Source organism: Triticum urartu, chromosome 6A (genome assembly GCF_056163025.1).
Source record: "Triticum urartu cultivar PI428250 chromosome 6A, HENAU_Tu73, whole genome shotgun sequence".
Taxonomy (NCBI): domain Eukaryota; kingdom Viridiplantae; phylum Streptophyta; class Magnoliopsida; order Poales; family Poaceae; genus Triticum; species Triticum urartu.
In genome coordinates this window covers 12,976,956-12,983,137 of record NC_141878.1, presented here as the reverse complement: position 1 = coordinate 12,983,137, position 6,182 = coordinate 12,976,956, and the positions used below count along the sequence as shown (strand labels likewise).

At 40.7% G+C, this 6,182-nt stretch overlaps 1 pseudogene; it reads left to right on the top strand.

Moving 5' to 3' along the window:
* The first annotated feature begins 375 nt into the window (after positions 1–375).
* LOC147963177 (protein FAR1-RELATED SEQUENCE 5-like) lies at positions 376–3,307 on the top strand (annotated as a pseudogene).
* The last annotated feature ends 2,875 nt before the right edge of the window (positions 3,308–6,182 follow it).

The following is a 6,182-nucleotide window of genomic DNA, read 5'->3' as shown; positions in this document are numbered from 1 at the left end:
GAAGTGTGGTCCCAGCCAAAGGAACCTTCATTAGGTACAAGGTTTGACACTTTGCAAAGTGCAAGAGAACACTATAATGCTTATGCTCAGCATGTGGGTTTTTCAATCAAGATGAACACTTCCAGACGGTCTACTGTTACTGGCGAAATAGACAAGTACCAGTTTGTTTGTAACAAGTTTCGCAAACCCAGAAACGATGACCACGGTACTGTGACCGCACCTAGCGTTGAAATGCTAGAAGATCCTTCTGAAGATGGGAATGATGATGATGGAGAAGACAATGTAATTGTGTTTACTGATGATGCTGCTGATAAAAAGAAGAAGAGGAAGAAACGGAAAAGAGAAAAGATAATACAGACTGGGTGCAAAGCCAAGATGATAGTAAAATTGATTGATGACCGTTGGGAGGTCACTTATTTTATTGCTGATCATAACCATCCATTGATTGAGAAACCTTCTTGACTAAATATTTGCGATCGCACCAGGGCATACCACCAGAAGAGAAGTTGTTCCTAAAAAACCTTCATAATTGCAACTTAACTACAGGTGAGTGGGTGCCAGTAGAAAAAAGTTGCTTGGATTCAGTGTTTTACTGCTTTGCATATGATAGGCGATAACAATATTAGTGCAACGAAAACTAGTTACACAAGTTTCTGATTATTAAGTCAGACTATTTGTGGATGGTAGACAAATTATTGGCTGGTTCTTGATGCTCTTTCTTTTTCAAGATTTCTAGCAAACTGTTGTAAAAAAATGCAAGCAACTAGATTTGGTTGAAAAGTAGATATATTTCTTAGTGATGTTTCTGTTTCTCTGTTTTGAGCATGAGTATGGAGCATGAGTAGGCAATTGTTGTCACAAATGCAAGCAACTAAAAAATTCAGTGTTTTATTGCTTTGCATATGGTAGGCGACAAACAATAGTAGTGCGACAAAAAACTAGTTACGTAAGTTTCTCATTGTTGAGGCAGGCTATTGTGGATGATAGACAACTATTGTCTGGTTCTTGATGCTCTGAGTTTTTTAAGATTTCTAGCAACTGTTGTAAAAAAATACAAGCAACTAGATGTGGTTGAAAAAGTAGATATATTTCTTACTAACGTTTCTGTATTTCTGTTTTGAGCATCAAGAACTAGCATGAGTAGGCAAACTGTTGGCACATATGCAAACAACTAAATTTTTTTTGGTGGCAGTTATATATTTCCTACTGGCATAACTGCTTGAATTCAAAAAAGTGTGTGCCAGGGGTGGTAAGCAAAATGTCGTCAAAAAAATGGTTTCTGATTGCCTACATATGCTGTGAGCAGAGACATGCATTTCATTGCGGTTACATATCATGCCATGTTGGCTGTTAATAAAACAAATTCAACTAAAAATGCCTGAGAAAAGACTAGTGGTCTCCATTTTCAGCGAGTCTTGTGCCCTAGGGTTTTAATTTGCCTATCATTTTCCTATTGGGGAGGTTCTAAATCGCCCAACCTTGTTTTTGTTTTTTGAGCAGGCCGAATGATGCACATCATGTCGGATTACTATGGCACAGAGTTGATTGTTCCTTATACTGACAAGCACATCACAAACCTGAAGTCAAGCTTGAACAGGGATGCAACTAAAGAAGGCGATATGATTGAGACAGTTGCCTATTTCAAAGATATACAAAAGACAGATCTAGAATTCTTCTACAAGGTCAAGTATGATGCAGAAGACAAGGTTGAGAATATATTCTGGGTTGATGGACCAGCACGAAAAGCCTACAAAGAAGCCTATCATGATTGCATATGCTTTGACACGACATACATGACTAACATGTATAACATGCCGTTTGCTCCATTCATTGGGATAAATCGTCATGGGCAGACGTTCATGTTGGGGTGTGGCTTTGTTAGGCAGGAGTTAGAGACAAGTTTTGATTGGTTATTTGGTACATTCCTTGAAGCAATGGATGGTCTAGCACCAGACAACATAATCACTGACCAAGATTGGGCGATGGCACAATCCATTGAAAACATTTTCCCTACTTCTGTGCATCGTCGATGTCGGTGGCACATAATGAAGAAAGCTTAGGAAAAACTTGGCGGCTTAGTTGGAAGGAACCCAGGATTGTCAAAAGATTTCAAAGATATAGTTGACTTTAGCTTCACTCCAGGAGAATTTGAGACAAAATGGACAAGGTTCAAGGATAAGTGGCCTTTTATTGCTGGAACCCACTTTGATAAGCTGTATGAGTACCGGGCAACATGGGTGCCTTGTTACTTCAAACACACCGGTTTTTTCCCTTCTTGCAGTCTACCCAGCGAAGCGAAGGTTTTAATGCAGTTCTTAAGCGTTATGTGAACCCACACAACTCTGTGTTGAACTTTGTTAAGCAGTATGAGAAAATACAGACACATGTGCTTGTCCGTGAGGGCGGAAATGACTATAGGACAGACCACTTGGAGGTTGAGTTGTGGTCTGATTTCCCAATCGAGAAACAAGCCTATGAAGCCTACACTAGGGACATTTACCTCAAGTTCCGAACCGAGTTTGAACTAATTGGGAAATACAATGTCCGTCCGCATGGTGCTAGTTTGTTTGAGCTTTACCCAAATAGAGAAGGATGGGTTGCTAATTATGGTTCTATAAGCTATTATGTGACAGCAGAAGTCGAAGCTGGTGACTACAAATGTGACTGTTGCAAGATGTCTAAAGATGGAATGTTGTGTTGCCATATTTTGAAATTTTTTACACACATTGGTGTCAATGCAATTCCTGCCCAATACATACTGAGAAGGTGGACACAGCAAGCAATACCAGGTGCTGGACCTTCTATTGAGGCAGAGCCGGATGAGATGCCACCGCAATCGAAGAAGCTAGTCCGTCAAGCGAACTTGTCAATGGATTTTGCTAGTCTAGCTCGAGTTGCTTCTGGGTCAGATGCTGGTGCGGCAATTTTGAGGAAGCACATGAGGGCGGCGCGTACAGAGCTTAATCATTTCAACAAGACCAAGAAAAAAAAACAAAAGGTGACTGCTCTGCCCATGGCTGGTCCTGCACCACCTCAGAGTCGTAGTACGGCACACCCTGGTCACATACCACCAACTACCACTGGTCCTATGGCAGCCAATTCAACTGCTACAACAACACCAGGCTCAAGGTGGTCTACGCCAATTACGGGGGTTCCTAAGGATCCACCTAAATCAACAACTAAAGGTCGTGCGAAAAGTAAATGGTTGCAGTCAGCACTGGAGTTGCATCCGAAGAGGAAGAACAAATGCTCCTTCTGCAATTCATCTGAACACAATGCAGCAAATTGCCCTGGTCGTTTGGTTTGAAGAAGGAAAAAACAGATGATAGCAACTAGATTCATGTCTTGGTGTTTGGGGCAAACTCTTCCTAAATCAAGAACTAGATTCATGTCTTCTTCTGCAATTACCATAGATCATATCCCCCACCACCCCCACCCCATGTTAGGACACTCATATATGGTTTTTAGACAATTTAAGCTTGGATGTCTGGCAACTCTTGTGTCGTATGAGATGTAATATTTAATTTTTGTGACCTTTGTACTAATTCCTGTCTTGGTGTTTGGGTCTTTGATTCCTTCTTTTTTCAAGACAATAAGTTGGACAATAACTTGACAGTGTAATTTTTTTTAAAAAGGTACTACAAACTATCTTATTAATGCTAAAGAAATATATGCTGCTGTGTGACAAACCTCTACCAAGTCAAAGCTTCAAAATAGCCTGCCATGGTGCTTTGTTGGCAACTGTGTTAATTAAAGAACTCGTGATGTTCTTCCTGATGTTGGGGATGTCTTTCGGACCGAAGTTTGGCAAGTTCCTCGCTTCCCACACACTCGCTATTGTCAAAGTGAAAATGCCGCAATCATAACTTGCAAAAACATATAGAAAACATGGGTGTAAACTTCTGACCATTTTATGAAAAAGCATATATAAAAGCACGAAGAAGTCATGTTTCTGTGATGGAGACAGTGCAACGATGAAAGGAACTCACTCATTATCTTGTTTTGGAACATCAATTTCCTTCAAGCGAAAATCATCCAAGCTTATGCGTGATTCGTGGTAGTGCTGGTCCCACAATGAACGCACTGTTGCAGCAATCAATCTAGCGTTGTCGTTAAGAGTTTTGCTGTGTGCCAGGCTCCTCCATGAATCAAACACCTCGAACCTGCGGTCCCTAATATTGACATTGAAAAGCCAATAGTGGTTCGCTGATACAAGATTTGCTCTGTCTAGATTCTCTAGAATAGGGAACATGATCTGCATGACAAGTGTGTGATCAAAGAAAAAAGAGCAATTTAGGAAACATTTTGCTATATATATGCCAAATGTAAACAAGACAACAACATTGTACTTGGTACTGACCATATCCTTCCGATCCAAATGATTTGATTTGTTGAATCTGGCATTTATCTCTTGAGTGTTCCAAATCATTTGCTGCAGCCTTATCTGCCATAATTATGAAGAATAAAAATAAAATAAAAATGCAAATGCACATCGTAAGAGGGCAACTTGTTTGTTAAGGTTCTAGCAAAAATGGAGCTACCGGCCAGTTTTTGTTGAGCTTGTTGGTGTTGTGGGCAACTTGTTAGTAAAAGTCTAGCAAAAAATGGGAGGGAGTCAATTTTTTCAATCTGAGGGGTTTTTGGATATCCTAAGAAAATTGGCTGGTGTATGTAAAGATAATAAGAAAGGGGTTATAGCAATTCTTACAAAAGAAAGGGGTTATAGCAATTTTTGTTTACTTCTGGAAATTCTTACAAAATGCAAAAAAGAAAGGGTTATAGCAAGTGGAAAAATGCTGCTCAAACTGCTTAAGAGCAAAAAGTGGTAGTTCTACCAGCGAAAGAAGAGAAAGAGGTTATGTACCGAAAATCTTACGGGCATGATTATCTTCTTGGAATTTGCAGGCAAGTCCCGCATTATAGCATTGATAATTAGTTCGAACACGTGCGACTTGACATGACCGGTCTTATTCATTGAGTCAGCGAGTTCTCTGAGTGAAACATGGTAACCGTCGTAATCAACAATAGTAGGGCTGCATGAAAAAAGCAACTCATATAAGTCATATATAGTATGGGTAATTAGGTGTAGTAAAGAAGAAAAACTACATAAGAATTGTGATTTCACTATCCCTTTTAGCTGCCTATGTTTCATTCATATATGGTGTGCATAAAAGTTGCCTACAGTTTACACATCACTTGCCTAGAATTTTGGTTGGTGTTTGCCTGCAACATATATTTGTTTTGCTTGCCTTCCCGTAAAATAAAAAGGAATAGTGAGTGTAAGACAGGCAGTGATAGCACTGTACCTCATGTCTTTAAGTCCAGACTCCTCACTCAATCTTGCGTGTAGAAGGACTGCAGCATACAGCCTGTTTACTACTGGGGTGCAGTGAGAAAGCCTATTCTCGTTGTAATCCACAAAAGGTGACCTCTTGCATGCTGGTGGCTTGATGATGCGTCTCTCAAATTTGTTCGTGATTTCTCCTGAGCTGCTACTGGAACCAACTTCTCCATCCTTCCCACATGTTTTCTCTGGCGTTTGGAAGTTGGTAGGTGATAAGTTCTCAATGCTATACTGTGTCCTTCTGCCTTGAGCCCTTTTCTCTGCTTCTTCACATGCTAAGTCAATTTCTTCTAAGTCCCAAAGCAAATCATCATCAGGGATTTCGATGACCATGGATGTTTTTTCCTTTGCTTCCGGGTACATGTCAACAATGCTTCTGCTTGCCCTGTTGATTTGCTGTGACGGTTGAACTTCCAACACACCTTCATCAGGGATTTCAATGACCATGGGTGTTTTCCCCTTTGCTTCAGGACACATGTCAACATTGCCACTGCTTGCCCCGATGATTTGCTTTGACAGTTCAACTTCCAACACACCTTCATCGATGCTTGTTCCCGGAATATCAACAGACCCCAACTCATAACCATTTGGTTGGCAACAGTCATAAAAAATCCCTGCAGGCCTTGCCAATTCTTCAACCATGCTTGATCCAAAAATTTCATCAAGCCCTATACTGAAAGGAGGTGCAGGGCAATATTCATCCCACGAGATTTGCGGCCTTTGAGCATGTGTTTGATCAGGTGCATCATGATCTTGGTGTGCAACTGGTATTTCTGGTTGTTGGCATCCAGATTTGCTATCCCCCATGCCTATGGTACTGCCCAGCTGACCTTGATCC